Raw genomic sequence first — 20,477 nt, forward strand, 5'->3', positions numbered from 1 at the left:
GGACCGGTTGGGCAAACTCCCATGAACCCTCAAGTACCCTGTACAGGGTATAGAGCTGGTCCAGTGTTCCTCGGCCGGGACGAAAACCACACTGCTCCTCCTGAAGCCGAGGTTCGACTATTGGCCGGACTCTCCTCTCTAATAACCTGGCGTAGGCCTTACCAGGGAGGCTGAGGAGTGTGATCCCCCTGTAGTTGGAACACACCCTCCGGTCACCCTTCTTATGAAAGGGGACCACCACCCCAGTCTGCCAGTCCAGAGGCACTGTTCCCAACTAACCGCCACGCAATGTTGAAGAGGCGTGTCAACCATGACAGCCCCACAACATCCAGAGATTTGAGGTACTCAGGGTGGATCTCATCCTCGCGTCTCTCGTCTCGTTTGGGCTTGGCCCGGACGGGTCGCGCAGGGAGCAACCCGGCCACCAGGCGCTCTCCAGCAAGTCCTGACCCCAGGCCTGGCTCTAGGGTGGGCCCCTGCTTCCAGTGCATAATTTTTATGGACCCTGTTTCAGGTTACATACAGCAACATCTGTAATAAACCATAAATGGCTGGGCTTGATAGCACTTTCTTGGTTATTCTTGGTTATCTGTTGACAAAAGTTTATCATTTAACTACACTTAATTTTATGAGCATTTTGAACACAAGTGACAACCAAATGCTCCATAGAGCAACATCTGGTTGTTAAAGTAGAAAACAGAATTTAAACATCACAAACGAAAAACAAGGTTGAAAGGACTTAAAACGTCAGTTTACTATGGTAGAAAAAATCTGATAAAAAGAAGAAAAAATGTAAACCAAAAAAATTGGCATATTGAAGCGAGTGCCACCGTGGTAGATTAGTAATTACAGAATAAGATTTAATTAGTCAGTGAACCCATCTGTGACAGGATTAGTTTTGATCTTAGTGTTATTAGTAAAGATTGTGCCTGTGTGCCACACCAAAAGAGGGAGCTGGTTCCAAAAAAAGAGGCAGTCTCCAATTCATATCCTAGGAGTGACGCTTCATGTGTCCTTTTCTGAATTTCTAATTCTGGGAACAACTAATAAACCTAAATGTGAAGTGATCTTGTGGGCTGATAGAGGACAAAGGACTTCTTTAAATAAGACTGAGTTGTTAGGGGTGTCATTTTACACTAACGCACATACAAAACCCAGGAAGACTGTGACCTCTTTGTCTCACAAGATTATTTTACAGTTTTAATTCTGAGTACAGTACATTGTGCTCGTTTTGGTTTGTGTATTATCGAATTTCAGCAGTAACACAAGGAAAACATTGCGCATGCAAGAACCTTCCTTTTTGAATATTTTGTAAGTTGGGTCAAGAAAAGCAGAAGTTCTATTTATTCTGAAACTGGGGTTTTGTTACATATTTTCACAGCCAACTATGCGATGTGAAATCTTGTGCTTGAGGCAGAACAAGAGAAACCAGACAAAACCCAATATTTGATTTACCCCACACTGTGAATCTGGGTTTTTATCCAAATGCATGATACACAAAGCTTACAGAGCAAAGTAAAAGAAAAAAAGATGCATAAAGGGCATGGCTGTAAAACACAATTGCAAAATATTTATATTCGCAAGACTGATACTTACATAATAAGTCCCAGAATGTCTATATTCATATCATGGCAGCGTGTGAGGTTCTAAAGCTGAATGTGGGGCGGCACCATGGACACCAGAATGGCACAGTAGTAAAAATAGCTCCTGCTTTCAAATTCCTTGTAAAATAGTCTAAAAGACCTCAAGAATCAGGCAACTTTGGCTCAGTAGGAAGAAAAATCGTCTTACAATACGAAAGTTTTTGGTTCGATTCCAGCCTCCTCTTGTCACATGTCGATGTGCCTCTGGGCAAGGCACTTAACCTGAAGTTGCCTACCGATCTGCGTATTGGTGTATGAATGTGTGCAAATAATCCCAGTTTAAATAGTTTTCATTTATTCGTGTTGAAGAGATGATCAAACTGTTGAGAGGGTGTGCACAGAACAAGGTCTGATAATAATCAGTGGTTTTACTAGGTAGGTCAGCTGTTAGGCTATGTTTCTTCAAACCTGCCATTCGCTTAAAATTCCACCGTTTGTCTGCTTATGTTAGGGATTGGAAATCAGAAGACATAATGCAATCTTTTGAAGGTTTATATTATCCGGCTTAGGGTTAATTCTCAAGTCTATCAAGTTAAAATGATCTTGATTTCTATTCTTTGAAAAGTCTCAGAAAGTTTAAAAAGGGATTTTATTACACAGGAGCAACAATGAGTATTTTTCTGCTTCTTTATCTCTTTGGCTGCAGAAGTTTCCCTTCCATTTCTTTGTGTCTAAAACGAGCTCGCTTAAATAACAAGTCAACTCTGTGCATGAGAGGGTGTGGTGAAAAAATGTTGCACAATGAAAACAAGTAAGGAAGGTTTTACAGTTTCTCCTAACAAACATGTATTAACGTGCAGCTGAAAAGTATTTATAAGACTTTTTTTCACCACATTTTGCACACACACGCAGGCAGACTGTAACTGAACTTCCTGATATCTCAGATAAGTTAGCCTTGCACTGCAAAAAGGGACCTTGTTTGCCATTGGCAATTGGACTTGTTACAAATGTGTAAAACTCCCTGCTCTGAGATGTCTGCCACACTTGATCAGACACTGTCGTCCTCACACGAGCAGCAGTGATGACAGATCAATCTGACAGTTTCTGAAAAATCACCCTCAGATTAGCAACAGAGCTGGGAGTAACACTCAGAGCTGGAAACAGAGGAGGTCTTTGGTAAGTTTGTGTTTGTGTGTGCGTAGAATGTCTTCTTGTTCTTCGGGGTCGTGTGAGGTGAGGTAGATGATTGGGGTATGTGTCAAAAAAAGCAGGGGTCTTGGTGTCAGCTGGCACAGCATGATTTCTGACCAACAGCTGAACTTGTTTACTTCATATTGCATTTTTAGGTCATTTGCGAGTGAACAACTCAGTAAACACTTTATAATGTAATTTAATCACAATTATAATGGTGGAGTCAAAATCCTGTAGATGACCATTAATTAACACTTGTCCACTTTTGAAGTGGGTCCTTTTGTAATTCTTTTATGTGGGTTTTCAGAGCTGCTTTCAGCCACTGAAATGTTTTCATAGAAATCAGGAGCGTAATTACAGGTACAGTAGCTGGGTGCCATTGAAAGGAGAAGAAAAATGGGTGGACTGATCAAAGAAAGAGTCTCTGGCAAGAAAATGTTTTCATTCCTAAACTGAGTTTAGAAAAATGTAATTGAATATAAGCAACACGGGGAAGATAATGAAACGATTTAGCTTTTCAGCTGTGCTGGTTCACTGCACAGGTTTCATGCAGCCTTTATATTTAGATTTTCTAGAAGGAAAAGAGCTGGAATTACAGTCAATTTTCCAACTTAACTATAGTCCAAGGACTAATTTATCTGTACTACAAAAATGCTCATCTGATCTCATCTTTTTGCAACTGCTTTGTACTGTTTACAACAGCCTTATTTTTTTCATTGTTTCAGTCCCTTTCTTATTTCGTCTTGATTTGTCTTAAAGAATCAGCAATTAGTGAACAACAACAACAACTCAGAGGTGCAACTTGCCGTGGTATGCGGCCATATTTTATAAGGGGGTTTGTACTGTGCACAACAAAAAGTGACACACACTCTTTATTGACAGCACATGCAAACAAGCAATAAAAATACTGATCACTTTTCTTTCTGGACACTCGTGCCGCCCCGTGACACAGTGCGAAAAGGAATATCTCCCAAATAAAAACTGGTCATTGGTTTCTATGACAATGTTGTACTCACTTTACTCCTTGACAGCAACATTTGAGGTGACTGTGGCTCAGTAGGAAGAGTAGTTGTCTTGCAATTAGAAGGTTGTGGGTTCGATTCCAGCTTCCTCCTGCCATATGTCTATGCCCCCCTGGGCAAGGCATTTAACCTCAAGTTGCCTACCGATCGGTGTATGAGCGTTAGTGAGTGCGATTGGGTGAATGTGGCTCTATTGTAAAACGCTTTGAGTGGTCAGTATGACTGGAAAAGCGCTATATAAGTTCAGTCCATTTACACTTTTCTGTCTGTAAGTCTGATTGACTGTAATAGAGCTCTAAATTCAACAGATGTACTCCTATATGAGTATGGAGATGCCTGTAAAATAAAACACAGAACAATTGGTTTTCAAAACCTGAAATCTGACATCATTCTTTAGTTATCTTTATAATCTCTGTCGATCCATGTATTTATGTTTTTTCACTGCAATAAGGAATAGGAAAGATCTTTTAGGTACAGCTACTTTAACTTAAAAAACAATTTTTCACACCTATAGTAAAGGCTTTACTCTTCGCTTTTTAAAGAATGTCTGCTTAGTGTAAAGTCTTCCAATTCAGTTTTGACGAGTATTTTACTCGTGAACTACAGACAATCAGATTACTTAATAAAATAGAAATATTTATTTGTCATTGCACAAGCCTGGGACACCTCCATCCATCTCCATCCTAAAAAAAATAAAACAATTAAAAACTACTAATAAAGAAATAAGAAACAGTTATTAAAAGATACAATGTTATACTTAAAATAATTTTAGGCAGAATTCAGAGATTGGATCGCCCATGGTAAGAAGCTGTTTTGGAGTCTGTTGGTATGACTTTTAACACATCCTTACCTTCTACCAGAGGGCAGCAGGCTGACTAAAATTTTGTTTAGTACTGAATGGATTTCAGGCTAAATACGACACTGAAATCATCCTTTACTGTGTTTTCCACAACAGAATAAAGTTTAGATTGTGTTTTAGAGAACATGGAAAAATAGTTTAGTTCAGTTTAGTCAGGTTGTTGAAATGTAAACGGGAAGCATGAAATCAAGAAGCTAATTTTAGAGAAACTGTAACATTTAATATTGCAACTTCTATACTCTCACACTAACGAGAAACAAAATTGCCTCAATATTAGAAAAAATTGTTTGGTGATAACACAATCCATGTTTCCACTGTTGTTTTTACTTAAAAGTTTAATTAAACATAATAATTCGAGCGCCCTGTTTAACACAATAGCAACAATAATAATGTAAATGGTCAAGGGGAGGCAGCCTAAAATACTATGTACAAATTTTGCTTGCATAAAAATATTTGTTAACAAGCATTTTGAGTTACTGCATTGCTAATTTTATAGCCTAAAAGAATGTAAAATTTCGTAATAACTTTTTATCCTCGTCTATTTTGTCTAGGGCTGAAACAATTAATCGTGTTTAATTGATTATTGAAATAATTAACTAATATAGTAATAGAATAATCATTAACTGAAGGATACAGACTCTAAAACAGGCCATTTGCTGAAAGAACAACCTAGTCAGAGCAGTCATTAGACCAAGGTTGTACAAAAAATATGTACATTTTGCATTTAAGATGAAAAACCTTTGTCTGTAAATATGTTCTATCCAGAACTCCTCAAGTTGCATAGCACTAGCTTCACCTGGTTCAAATCCTGTAAAAAATCTCCTATTAAGCGCCTTTTGCTATCTGATTATTAATAGAAAAAATAGTCGACAAATTAATCGATTAGCAAAATAATCTTTAATTGCAGCCCTAATTTTGTCATCACCATAAGAACTACAAAATATTGTGATAAACCTTTAAGTCTATATAAGCTATTCTTTACACGTCATAGACGTTTAAGTCCTTTCATCCTGTTCTAAGATGTTTTGCAATTGTAAGTCGAGATGTTCGACCAGTGACGACTGCAGATCGTGGCCATGATGTGTACATTTTTTTTTTTTGTTCAGACGTATTCAGCCTTGACGATGCAAAACAAAAACCCCTTACTCATTTAAATGAAGAAACTTGATCAATAGACTGTTTAAAAATGATGATAATTCCTGTTTAAATATTTTGATGTGCATCTGGAGGTGCAGGAGGGGTGGCAGCATGTGAGCCAAGTGCTGACAGATTTTTTAATGCATTATAGCAAATAGCTGCAGAGCCATAAAGGGTTGAGAGGGAGTGGGAATTTAGAGAACTCTCTGCTTTTCCGAGGGGAATTTGAAATGTTCTGCACATCTGTGTCTGCATCTCTTACTTTTCTTAAGCAAAATGGCCCTCTGTTACCAATCTTCCCGCACTGTTCTCCCTCGTTTTTTTCTGTGTTCTTCACTCTGTTTGCATTCATTTCTATGGACACATTAGAGCCAGTAGGGTAATATTCCATCTGCCAGAATCCCTTTAGAGTTGTTTAACTCATATTAAATTTGTAATCACAGGGGTGGAGCTCAATTAACTTAGTTGGGTTTCTCTAATTTCTCTTAGCTCTTTCAGGGCTTTTGTCCTGAGGAAATGTTGTTACTGTTTTTGTGGCCTGAAGCAGGACTGTCTTCTAAATTACACTGATTCAAATTAGCAGGTGTGAATGTTTGTCTTAATGAAAATATCACTTTCAATGTTGCTCATAATTATTTCCCATCTTTCTTTTCCAACTTCAGTACCTCTAGAATTAAGATCTTTTTACTATTTAAAGCCCATTTTCTGATCAACATAAGCGGAAAAGTCTGATGTAAGTGAACTGCGTTTGCAAATCTCAGCTGCATTCTGTCTCCATGCAGTGAAATTCATATTTTTTATATGGAAATATTTCTGTGTTTTAAGGAGATGCAAAATAAGCACAACTATTTAAATTGGACTGTATTTCGTAGCATGCAAACAAAGGTATGGAATAAAAACCTAGTATGCAAATTAGGTAAACATTACAATAAGAATAGTAACTTATTTGGTATAAAAGTATAATCGAAATATTATTATGCATGCACACATGGCCATTGATGACTTTTAGCTCATTTCAGTTCAACTCAAATCAGCTTTATTCACATAACACTTTTCAAACACAACTGAAACTGAGAGAGCTGAGAGAAGCAAACCTATTACAAAAACAAATATATAAAATAATAAATAAATGTACAAAACTGTCAGTTAGGATAAAAGGTTCATATGGAGTAGGATTAATATGCAAAGCAGGAAAATACATTAAAATATTATATAAAAGAATTAAGATTAAGGAAAATAAACGACAAAGGTTAAAAGTCCGTAAAACAAAAGTTCGCAATAGAAATAAATAAATACGGATTACGCGGAAAATCAGTTTGTAACCGGAATGGGTTTTTTTTTTCACTTGACCAGCTCTGATCAAATTGTTAACTAAAAGTCTGATCATTTTCTGATCAGTGAATGCACTTTATGTAAACGAGGTTGCCCTGACAACAAAACAACTCCCGTTAATACGGAATAAGACATACCTTTAGCTAGTTTTATTATCAACAGGGGGTTTCATATGGAAATTAGATGAAGCACAAAAGATCCTTCTGAATAGGAAACTGTACGTCTGTGGATTCATGCCAGTTCTCTTAGGTTGCCTCTACTGAAAGTTAGAAATCAGCAGAAAACAGGAAGCTGAACCAACGCTTCCTGTTGGTTCAGCTTCAGACTCAGTTGTATTTTTTTACAGGCATGCGTCTGCAGGAGGAGAACTTTGTCTGATGATATGATGACTCCAAGCTTTACTTGGACACTGAAAAAACGAAGAGCATGACAGTCTATTTTAGGAAATCTTCTCACCCTCCATCCAAGACCAAAATTAACAGTACGAACATTATGATGTGAGAAGTACATAAATACCTTGGAACAGTTATAGATAAGATGAAATATTGTGCGAACTGGAAAGCAGGTCTTCAGAAGGGCCCAAATGGTTGTATTTTTTTTTTTTTAGAAAGTTACAGGTTTTTAATGTGGATATAATAAGTGTTTTATAGAACTAATTTGGACATTTTCTGTTTTTGCCTGCTTTGGAAATAGCACAGTTAAGGATTCTACAAAGTTAGTTGGGGTGGTAAAAGTGGCAAGTATAATAATAGGTCCTCTAGAATGCACTATATGGTGTATATAAGTAGCAGGTGGTGCGAAAAAGCCAGTCATTGTTGGAGACCGAAACCAACCTCTGCTTAATCCGATCGAACTGTTTCCCTGTTACCAAGGAACGCCAATGAGGAGCATTAGGATGAAAAATTCCTTTGTTTCCCATACAAAAGCTTTTTTAGATAAGTATATGTGATCCAATTTATTTTAAGAGATTTTACTTTTGGTAACTTGTAATGGTTTTGTAATTTGTAGGATGTTGGAAGCGACTTTAGTCTTTAGTTGTGCTGTATTTCTGGGAAAATACCTCTCCCTAACTCACAAGGAATGCCTTCTGCATCCCATTGCATCTATTTTAACTGTTAGTTTAGTTATTTTAACTGTATGTGGCAAATTATTGCAAATATGTGCCAGGTTTTAGTTTATCTAAGCAAATACAGAAAACATTCCCATTTATCAAAGACTTTTGAATTTTCTGTTATTCTTTAGTTTTTTCTTCCTCTTTTGTTTTTCTTTTTCCATAACAGATAAGAAATAAGGGATAATTTTTCAGGCCATAACTCAAAAACGCAAGGAAAATATTCAAACCCATATAATTAATATGTGCAAAGAAACCAAACAAATAAATAAAACCGCAGTATTTCACAGTCACATTGACAAGATGGACACAAATGTCTCAGTATATGTTGAAAAAAACTACACTTTTATAGAACAGAGTCCAGTGCAGTTCCTTGGCAGAAATAGAAAGTCTCTGTTTATTTCTTGTCTTTTGACTGTGAGTTTAACAGCAGCTATTCATCCTAATGTCTTTTTTTTTTTTTTTTTATCCTTATCTTTCTGTGGGTTCATAAAATGTATACTGCGTTAAGCAATGATACATCTACAGTACAGATGACGGTGGAGCTGTAGTTGATTTAAGGCAGCGCCTTTTATGCTCCTAATCTGTCAAGGAAATACACTCCTCCCCCGCTGTTTCCTGTGTGGAGGCTGGACGGACTTGACTTTTGCTGGCCTGCCAGCAGTCATACCACAGCTAGGGGCTCTTGGCCCTTGTCGCGCCGCCTTTCAAAGAAGCAAGTCCGGGTTGCAACACTGGAAAACCTATTAGCTCCACTCGCAAATAATCATCATAGTGATAACAATAATAATAATATTAATTACCAGGGAGATTCTTGCCCATTTTCTGCCCCATACTTTGACAGCAACTGCACTGGGCCCACCTTTTATCAGGTCCTCAGCCAGTCACAGGAAGGTGTGTTGTTATTATATATTTTTTTATCTTTTTAAGACCAGGGTGGCTACATCAGCGCACCCACTTGTCCTTTAAAGTAAGTATTCCCTTGTGCTGTAAGTATTTCCTGCTGTGTAGGCCCAGCAGGGTGCAGTGCGTAGAATACACTGTCCAAAATCCTGGAGTTTTCTATCTTGCTGCTGCATTTTCTGTCATACATCGCTCTTCTTCTCCTTATGATCTCGATCAAACACAGCCTCTGGCTCTATCTATATTGAGTTGCACTATTGATTCCTTCGCCCACATTTCTCCTTCTTTGTTCCCCTCTTCACCCCATTCTTGACTCTTTTCTGTCGAATATGACATTTCTGGCTCCATATTTGCGGTGACCTGCCTCTTACTTTTTTGCAGTAATTCTTCTTCTCAACAGTCTCTTCTTCTAGTGCTTTGTTTCTTCATTAACCTCTCTTCCTCCTTTAGTGCTTCTGTTGACTGAGTTGTGTTTAGGTGTGGCGGACGTGTGCTGCTGTTCTTTAGTGCAGAGCTTATTTGCTGCTTTGCTGCTCCCGCAGAACATTCCCTCATCACCTGAAATGCTTATCTACCATGTTGCACAGCCCAGGGAAGAGCTGCAGTGAGCCGCTGTGAAAATGGGATGTTTTCTTGTCAGTTCGTGACTGTGAATTGCTGCGTTTTAAACCAGCATGGCCATTTTTCAGCACTGGGGTTCCTGTTGTGCACAACACAGGACAATAATGGACATAATACTGCCATTATCTGTGTCCATCAGGCCTGATTCAGCATGTTCAGCAATTACCAACCCTGATAGCAGACTAATGCAAAGACCATAGAGCTCAAACCACTTTCTAATGGCTTCAATCTTTCTGTTGGCATAACAATGATAGCAGGAGAGACAATAGGAGGCTGCATTTTTTTTTTTTTGCAAGCTGACCTACTTTAGTTAATCCGCGGCCTGCATGTATACTCTTACATGCAGCTAAATTAAAAAACCAAGCAGTTTCGGTGGATGTGTCAGCGATTTGTGAGGAAGTGTTATTTTGTAATCTCATGAGATTGTTTCTCATCTGTCGGTTTGAGTGGATGCAACAAGGAAAAAACTGTGAAGTGAATTTCTCAAAGCCTGTCTTGTATTTTCACTGGGAACTACCCACTGGTGTCTGCTGCCATTTCATTTCCTCTTATGTACACAGTAAATATATGGATATTTAAACCAGGTGCAGCTCAAAAAGGTCTAGCCTATCTAACCTAATTTGTATGCTATCAAGCATTCAAACAAATCTAATGACTTGATTTTTTTCGTACTCTAAGCAAGTCTTACATCAGCAGCCTTCTGAGAGAAAGAAAGGAAAAGAGTAAAAAAAAAAAAAAGAAAACAATTGCTGTTTTTTTTAACCAAACTTGAAAAAAAGACATATTTGGGGTAAACGATTGTAACCGGACATGCATCTTTGGCATAAAGATGATCTTAAAAAGTACATTTCGGATATTACCACAAATTTTTCCTCATGTAAATTTGAGCACGAGCCAGCTTGGTTCACCACTGGGTCACATTCTGAAGGCTAACAAGCCTAGAGTACCTTTTAGTGCTGCAGTTTGCCTTTACATTTCTAATGGGGGAAGGGAGTGGGAGTGAATCAATTGAGGCAAAAAATGCAATAACTAGAGAAGTGCCTGTAAGTGGAGCATCCCTGAACAATTCTGTTGTGAAAGTCAGTTTTAAATTAGATGTTTCAACAATGCTGCCATTGTAGTGTTTGGACAATTTATCTGGCGTCTTTTTCAGTGAGCAACAACATCGCCATTCTTTCATTGACATTTGCCTGATTTTAGACATCTGACTTTGATGATTTTTGCCATGAATCTTATTGTTGATAAAGATCTACAAAGAACTTAGCTGGAATGATGCAATGAATGTTTTTAGCTTTAAAAATCACTGGCCGGTCAGCTGTCAATCTGATATTTTCCCACCAGTAAATGCATCATAACATAACAGCAACCCTCCTCAGTTCTGAAGTCTATGGAGGGAAGAAGACTTAAGTTGGCTTTCTACGTCATTTTTTTTTCCCCCTCACTTGTATATTTTGATATCGGACACAGGCTTTCTTGTGTGATAAAATTAATTATGAAACAGGCAAAGTCTCAGAATCCTCTTTTAGTAGACCACAAGTAGGCAACTAGGTTCTTCACATGGTATGAAAATCCAGAAGTGCCAGGACAGAACACATGAAAAAAGTAGCAGTGAAGTGGCTGGCCATTTGGCTCTTTTGCTCTTTCATACTTGTGTAGTTTTTGTTGTTTAATATCAGTCTTTTTGTATTGAATTGAGCCATAGGGTGCCAATTCATGTCCCACTTAAAGGAATTTTGGGACTTGAGGAAAGGGGGTGTCCAGATAACATGAAGGCTACACATATTAAAGCAAAATTGCTTTTTTTTTTTTTTTCCAGAACCATTTTCTGGGACTTTAGTCCTACATCATATTTTCAGTTCTACAGGTGTTCTTTATCCCTTTGTGTCAACGTGGACTGCAGGTTCATAGCTGATCACTCCTGAGTACTACTCTTATACCTCTGATCCACCTCCAGCCACAGAGCCGTAACGGCCATGAGATAAAAATGTTAGGATTGGAGAAAAAGTGTTCTTGCTGCAGGAGGAGCAGAACCACTTTTTAATCCTGTGGTGTCCATCTTAACAATGAAATGCAGTATGTTGATCAGCAGAATCCAATACAGACAAAATTATGTTGAGAATTATGAGGGGTCAAAGTAACAAAAATTTACTTGAAATGAATTGAAGGTGTGAAATACTGAACATGGTAAAATTGAGTGCCATAAAAACCAACTTGTAATTAATATGAACGCGATGAATGATAAAACTGAAGTGGGGGAAAATGGAGGCGCTACAATCAAGACAATGAATGAAAATTGGCAATGTTAAATTTGATAACCTTAATATTTACAACATGAATATTTACCGTGTTATCATTTTAATGACCTCCAAATTCATTGATTCTAATTTTCACAGAGGCGCAATTAATCACATGTTGGTTTTTACAGCACTAAGTTTTACCATGTTCAGTATTTCACACCTGCAATTCATATCAAGATAATTTTTGTTACTTTGACCTCTCATAGAGAATAGCCTGTAACAACTTTGCTCCTAATTGAAGGATTAAATGCTTCAAATAAGAGCAGAATGGTGATCAAAAGACAGACCTCAGCTAGATATTGCTGGATATACTGTGGAGGGAAAAGTCTGACACACATCTTATGCAGTAGCAATCCCATCTCCCTATTCTTAAAGCACTCATTTTACCAGATTGAGTAGCATGTAATTGGCAAAAGTGGCCTGCAAAGGAACAGTTAGGGGTCATAATTAATTATCATGGATATGTTATCTAAACATTTCCTTTGCCATTAAATTAAGTATGCAACTGAATTTATCCAGTTGTAAATAAATAATATTTTAATGTTTTTTAGTTCATCAACTAACATAAATTAAAATGGAATAATAAAACTAAATTAAAATAGTATTGAATGCCTGTTAAATGTTTGAAATGTTTGAGTGTATGTGTTGAAAAGAAAAAGAAATGGTTCAGATCTTCAATAAATCTGATCTTGTGTTGCATGAATGATTTTATACTTTTAGTATCAATTTCAGTAACTAAATCACAGGACTCCACAGTGTAATCTAAAACCCTAAACTCAACAAAACAGAAAGAAATACAAATAGTCATAGTTTTTCTTTATATGTAAGTCTGTTCTCTTATCCATTTGTGCAGGACTGTCTATCGAAAAGGTTGTAATTATACAGGTAAGATGGAATAACAGTTTCATAATGTTTCAAATCAGAAAATTCACTAACCCAGAATGAACTCCAACTAAAGACTCTAACATCCTTTGACATCACATCATTGCTTCTAAAAATAGCAGGCTCTAATAAATCATGGCCTGAATGATTTTTGAAAAGCATCTATCAGCATTAAAATCTCTGCAGTGACCTTCAGTAAGTGGAAGAAATGTAATTAGGGGTGGGGGTGGGTGGGTGGTCATTGCAGTGAGAGCCATCCTCTCCACAAGAACAAGGCACAGCAGCGACAGAGCAAAGAAGGCTGATAACAGGAAAAAAGAAAGATTCTGTTCAGCTGAGGAGAAGATTGGGATGTGAATATGCCTTGACTGCCTGTGTGAACCTTTAGTGTCTGTGGTTCAGCTGAGAATCAGTGAGAGGAAGCTGAAATGAGAGGAAGAAAAGAAGTGAACAAAAGAAATAGCTGAATCAGCCTCGATGGAGGAAAAAGGTACAATTCAGCTGAGTCTGTGCAGGCCCTGAGGCAGACATGCAGTCTAGAATTTGCAGCTTTTAAACATTGTTAAGGGCCTAGAAACTGGAAAGGTTTCTTCAAACAAAGTTTGTTTTTATTTATTTACCTAAAAGGTTCAGTGATAAGGTGGTTAACTGGAAAAAACAAAACGAAACACAACTTGAGACATGATTTCTAAAACCTTGTAGCTCAAGACGTTGCAGAAAATTGATAAGACAAGGTGTAGAAATTGGGCATCAATGCATAACATGATGGCCACCCAAGAAAAAAGAAGTGATAGTAAAGAAGTGAAAATTCTTCAGCTTGAAAGTGAGTTCAGTAGGTAAAGATTTATAAAACAATTTGTCCTGCGATTAGAAAGAAGTCAGGGGAAACCTTGTTCGAGAACCTAGCAAACCAGCTCCTTACTTTGGGATTTAAAATAATTCTGTGCTGAACCCACAGTGCCTGTAAGATGCCACAGTGTCAAGTGAAAGTTTGTAAAAAAAAAAAATTGCAATTCAAAAATCCAGGGAGTAATCAGATAGATGTAATTTCTGCTCCAGTCGGGGCTCCTTTTTCTCAAACCAGTGTGTCATCTGTATAATTTGTATTAGCAAGCCATGCAGCTCCATTTCTACATTTTCTACATATGAGTTTTGTTTTACTTGTGAGGATTTTACTCATTAACTTTATCTTAAAAGTGTAATTCTGGCAACACCATATGTCACACCCAAAACTTTTTAAGTTAGTTTAAAGTTAGCTTTCTCTTATTGTTACTATGTGCATGCTTCATATCTTTGATGTTAAAGTTCATAATTAAATACAACTTTTTAATGTAAAGAACTTATCAGCTGCCTAGGTAAGGACTGATTGTGGAGTGATGGCCATCACAAATACATACTAGACATTTAGATCTATGAAAAAACAGTTGCATTTTGAATTAATCTAAGATCATATAAACATTTGTCTGGTAAAATTAAAGGTATTAGTTATCAGTCTACCATTTGAGCTGTTGCTCTATTTCTGCTTCTTTGTGGAATAGACCCTGCACATTGTAGAGGCACCCTCACTTCCTACTTTTAAAACTCGCAACTTTTTTTGTTTTTATGCCATATTACATATGCCTTTTCTTTTAATGTATGTTTATACTTTCCACTTATGTTTCAGCTGTGGCTCTTTTAAAGTGCTTCATAAATAACGATGGTATGGTATTCTTTCACCAGTAGAAGTTAGGAAAAGGTCAAAACTGTCTGTAAAAACAGTTGATTGTGGAGGCTGTTTTTTAGGAAGCCTCACAAAGCTTTTTGTGTGATAGCTGTAGGTGGTTCTGCTGAATTGTAGAACAAGTCTGGGTACGTATCTTTTTAAAGACCAATATAGGAGTTTGTGTTAAAGAATAATAGTCATGAATCTCAAAGACTTTTACATCTAGAGCAAATTTCTGTCTGGTTTTCATAGAGCTCACTCTGCTGAATCAGTTCTTTTCAGAGATTCTAATGATGTGTTATCGCGTTGAGATGCAGGGGAATCCCCAGTCTTGGTGACCCTGGCTTTGCGTTCAGCTCAGTTACTCTTAAGCATGGAGTTCCACTGGGTTCTGTTTATGGCCCTATTTTATTTTTGCCTTTTTTGCTTCCTTTATATAATCTTTTATCATCTCATTGATTTTTTTTCCAATCACTGCTATCAAGACGATATTCCCCCAGTGTGTTGTGAACGTTTAGTCGAACATAACTGAAAACTATAAAATCGTGATTGTTGGATAGTTTTCTCTTGTTAAACAAGGAGAATATGAAGGTTCTGATTTATTGAAGGATTGTTAAATACTAGGATTCTTTTCTGCATACATTCAACTCACAATTAACAATTTGGGACTGACTTTTGATTGTAATTTATTGTTTGAACCATATATGAAAAGTTTTGTTTGTTCTTGTTATTACCAGTCAAGCAATACTGGTAAACCCAGCAGAGTTATATCAAATGCTTAGATGGAGATGGTTATCCATTTGGATCAATTACTGCAGTTCTGTTTTCATTTGCCTCTTTAACACTTGCCCATGGCTTTCCAAAATGCAACTGCTAGTCTTCTTTCCAGATCCTCTAAGAACTCCCATGTCACCTTAAGGTGTCCACTCTGCACTGGCTTTCTGTTCAATACATGGTAGTTTAAGGCTCTGGTATAGAATGTTAAAGCATTGTGTGATGATTCATCTTTATACATTTCTGATTTTTGCCAGCATGTAACCACAAGGACCCCAAGGTTTACTGATCAGAACCTGTTATCTGTGTCCCAATGATGGCTGAAAACTTAAGATGATAGTATCTTTGCTGTTATTGCTGCTATGCTTTATAACTGTTTTTATGTTTTGGGTTGCTTACAATGAGCTTGTTCAAGAATCTGCTGAAGACTCATCTGTTTATACCAAAATATAGTTTGTATACCTATTCTTTATTATGTGATTTACTTCATTGTATTCCAGCTTTTTTAGGTGTTTTATTTTCTTCTAATTGATATATTTTATATTTGTGTACTGTGATATTGATCAATTTCAAATGAAAGCGATACACCACTAGATCTTAGACAGCTTGGATTAGTTTTTAAAATGGAAATCCTCTTTGTTCACAGAATTATCCATGTGGTGCAATATTGTAAAGCATAATTGCATAATTCATATCAAAAATACTCATCCGTCTGTGTGTTTTGCTTCGTGCAAGTCAGGTTATGATCTTAATGAAAAGTTGGCAAGATCCTGGCACTTTTGTTGGCAATATGCCAGGTTGTGATACCATTTTAAATATCTTTGTTTTTTGTCACCCTTAAGATTGCATGATATTTTCTCTCATTTAAAGAAAAAGTGGTGGCAGGTCTTGGGTTCTCCTTTGTAATCCCCTTTACTCCATTTTCAACATGGCTTAATTCTTGAAAAGATTAAAATACCTTGACCCGTGTATGATGAACCCTTGAGAAAGGAAATGGTTTATAAAAATAGATTGATGGGTAAAGATGGTGAGATGTGCCACAGACCACTTCAGTACTCCACCTTTAATACTGAGAGCAAAGGAGGAAAGCCAGAAGGACCTTGTGGACTTCCCCTGCATTGAATTATAGATGAGGTTAGAGAAATGGAGGCACTCCCCGGGCTTTTCCAATCCTCCCATCTCAGTTCGAGCACCATCTCTCAGGTGCACACGCTTGTGCACAAACACACACACTCATGCAAGCATGCTTACCAAGCCAAAAAAATCCTTGTATGCAGCCTTGAGGCTTAGAGGCTTCACACATTCACACTGCAGCTCCAGACTTTTACTCATGAAGATATTTTGACATGCACAGTTTTACAAATGCACAAGGGTGCATTATTAAAGTACTCTTACGAAGCTTGCATTCTCATGACATCTGACGCACAAAACCTGTGGTCAATGAACTTAGACAATGAGCTGGATTTTGTGGTAGTGCTGCACAAAGGCCTTGGGGTCAGAGGTTCAATGAGATAGGGCTTCTTAAGTGGCTTAACTTTAAAGCTAATGAGACGAAGAGGGTGGTCACCAAATGTGTCAATATTGTTTATTTCACCTTTATTTTTTCACACACGTTCTCATTTTCAAGAACGACCTGTTTTTGAAAATAGTAAGTAAATAGAAAGTATAGTGCAACTGTACAGTCTTAAACTGCCTGGTAACAAAAACAAAAGCAGTTTCAGTTATTTTGCTCACACAGCTCACATGTGGATCAACCTAGGCTTGGTTGATTTAATAAAACAGGATTTTGGGTAAGAGTAGCATACAGGGTTAGGTTTTTAACCCCAATGCTATGTGAAGTGACTAATATCCAACATTAAGGCTACCAAAGGCTGAGCTGAAGAAAATAACTCATAAATTAGATTACTAAACTAGTGTGATTTTTACATTTTATCCTGTTTAAAAAAGATATTCTAAGAATGTACAACTACTACATTTACCATCATAATATTTGTTATTTCATCCTGTGAAGTCTGATCAGGTTGTTGTAAAGTTCAAAATGGCTATCTGTGAAGAATGATGAGGCTCTCTCTGGTCTTTTTTCCAGCCTAACAAACTGGGTCAACATTTTTGACCCAGTGTTTTTGGTTAACTGGGTTCCTACATAGTCTGGAAAAGTCTGATAAGGAATGGAATTTGATATAATTTTCCGGTTCTGGATAGTTGTGGATACAGAAAATCAGTGCATAGAAAAAATAATAATAATTTCCACACTTTATTCTCTATCCCACTGTCTAAAAGCTGCCTTCCTTTTATTTTACTTCCTTTCCTCTTTGTGTCCTTCCTTTCTTCTTTGTACCCTTCATGTATATCTCTCTCTCTCGTATGTTCTCTGTTGTGCCCTAACTCCTATAACTCCTTGTGGTCGTCCTCCTTCCTTACGTTTTACCCTTTCCTCTTTCCTTCCATGGCTCCTACTTTCAATCCTTCCTTGCATACATCCTTTTATTTCTTGATTGTGTCCTTCATTCATTCCTTCTTGTGTTTCCTTAATGACCTTTCCTTCCTTTTTTCCCTGTGTCTTACCTCCCTTTCTTCCTTGAGCCCTTCTTTCCCCCTTTCTTGTGCCTTCACTTCTTTTCTTGTATCCTTTCTTTCTTAATTCAGCCATCCGTTATTTCTTACTGACTGACTGACTTGACTTACTTCTGGTTCAGCTTTTCCAGGTTCCATATTTAAAGCTTGACCACTGAAGAAGTAGCTGCACAAATTCAAAGAGATCTATAGTATTTTAACAATATAGAGTGAAAATAACAGAAAACTCTTGAAGGTGGTTTCAGAATCTGTTTGCTTCATGGTTGGGTAGTTTCAGAGATCAAAACTAAAGCTTGTTTTTTGACAGTTCATGATTTAAAGACTTCTCGAGCATCCATCTTATCTCATTTAACAGCAAGATCTGTAAGGATTATGATTATTGATTAATTAATATTTATCAATAATTTTAATTAAAAATCATAATTTGAGAAAATTAATTTCTTAACCAAAAATCCTCATTTATGAATTGAAACCAGAGATGTCTTCTGGTGTTGTAATTGTGGCTCAACGCCTTTGATAATTACAACCGTTAAATACCCAGTAATAATTGATAACTATTACCAGAGATGTCACTGTTTAATCAACCGTTTCTGCTGAAACGTGCGGAACTTTAATCTTATGTTGACTGACAAATCACAATTGCACAAAATAAACGCAAAACGCCTTCTCTTTATCTACATGAAAATTTATTAAACCAATCAGCCTGATACAATCAGCTCTTCAATCCAATGATCTTCACCTACTGAAACATGCAAAGTTCTACACAAAAGGGTAAAATACCTAACTAAACAAAATAAAACAAAACAGCAGTGGGTGTGTATGAGATCAAACCAGCAGTTATGGCAGTTATGGCAAAATAAAAGGGGAATATGGTTGAACGAAGCTTTGGGTGCGCCCCTCCCAAAGTGTAGCTCAGCGGGACTCGGGCAGTCATAAACCTTCCCCCAGCAAGGTTGTAAAACACAGCCCACACAAAGGATCATAAACCTTTTTGGTGGCAAACCAGTAAAACATGAAGTTTAAGACAAAGAAAATGGTTGATTTTCACCATAAGGTTATTATAACAGTCCAGACACACGGTGCACCTGCTCTCAGGTGTTCGCACAGTAAAAGCACAATCTTGCAGACTCGGCGGCCTCAGACAACAACAGTAATCACGTTTAAAAAGACAATGGCATGCACATACAATTCAGAACAAATTAGACTCTAAGTGGCGATTCTACATCGCACTAAATCTCCTCTATCCTGCCCAAGCTATTCCTAATAAAGGGTGTATTCACACCAGGAAAGTCATTTGGTCCGCTTGTTTGGTCCGGACCAAAAGCGAACTTTATTTGTTTCATTTGGTGCGGTTTGTTTTCACATTGTACTTTTTGCAAGTGAACTATTACTTGTAAACAAAGCCATGCGGGAGACGATCATTGTTCCCATTGGACAATAATGATGGGGGCGGGACAGAGCACAGACCCGGAGATGTAGGAAAACATCTGTAGACGTGCTGCATGCAGCACCTCTGTTCTGCATATTTGTGCCGTTATTAAAGCTGCAATATTATTGTGAGAGTTAAGAGTAGCTCATTCAACTCAGACCTTGAGACGTTCCATTTACATTTCTGGAACCCCGTCGGAGAATGCGTACTGAACGCCGACGTTCTCTACGTCCCTTGTCCCACAACAAGCCAGTAGCGTTGCTAAGCAACACACAGCTTATCAGGTATGATTACCTTACAACACACACCTTTGCTACCGGCTACAGTGGCTTTTTATGTCCAAAGAGACGTACGCTTTTTGTAGTTGGTTCGGATCGGGGCCGGTTTGTATTCAGACCATAATCGAACCGCACCAGAGTCCATTTTGAAGCGGACCGAGACCACCCCAAAAAGTAGGTCTCGGTCTGGTTGTTTGGTCCGGACCAGGGTTCGCTTGAGTGTATTCACATCTGTGCAAAAGGTCCGGACCAAGGGAGAAACGAACTCTGGTCCGTTTAAAGCGGACCAAAAGTGGCAAGTGTGAATACACCCTTAAATAAAAATAAAAGGTGGATTTTACTTGTTGTAGTCTCCTCTGAGACTACAACAAGATACTCAGCGAAGCAGTCCGTTTTCTTTCTTGGTGACCTCCTTGGCAGAAAGGTAGAAAAGTTATGATGGACCGTCACTAGTCGACTGGTACAAAACAAGGAGGGAAAGTTGCATCTCCTTGAAACTCCGTGGTTTTTTGGTTACGTATTAAACCCACGTCTTCGATCGGCAAAGTGAAATTTTTGGGCTTCTTATTCCAGAAACCTCTTTCATGAATTTTTTGTTGGCCAACAAAAGGAGAATAAATGAAGAATCCACGTGGGACCTCTTCTTCTCCAGAGACAGATGCTGTAGATGTTGGTCCAGTATCCAACGTGAAAGCGCTTCTTTCAAACGTTCGCCTTCCTATATTACCTCCTGTGACGTCAAACCTGGGACGACCCCATCATATCAGCTGCAGTGGCCGCTG

The 20,477-nt window shown here is 37.7% G+C and overlaps 1 protein-coding gene across 8 annotated transcripts in view; it reads left to right on the forward strand.

Moving 5' to 3' along the window:
* Nucleotides 1-20,477, forward strand: part of mgat3b (beta-1,4-mannosyl-glycoprotein 4-beta-N-acetylglucosaminyltransferase b) — an 85,607-nt gene that overhangs the window by 42,322 nt on the left and 22,808 nt on the right. The window contains exon 1 of one of the 8 annotated variants that reach the window (XM_047364436.1): nucleotides 19,680-19,701. The exons of the other annotated variants lie outside the window; for them this stretch is intronic. The gene's annotated coding sequence lies outside the window, so the exon portion shown is untranslated. Of the gene's footprint in view, nucleotides 1-19,679; nucleotides 19,702-20,477 lie in introns of those variants that run through there. 8 annotated transcript variants of the gene reach the window in all.

This window comes from Girardinichthys multiradiatus, chromosome 5 (genome assembly GCF_021462225.1).
Source record: "Girardinichthys multiradiatus isolate DD_20200921_A chromosome 5, DD_fGirMul_XY1, whole genome shotgun sequence".
NCBI classification, from domain to species: Eukaryota; Metazoa; Chordata; class Actinopteri; order Cyprinodontiformes; family Goodeidae; genus Girardinichthys; species Girardinichthys multiradiatus.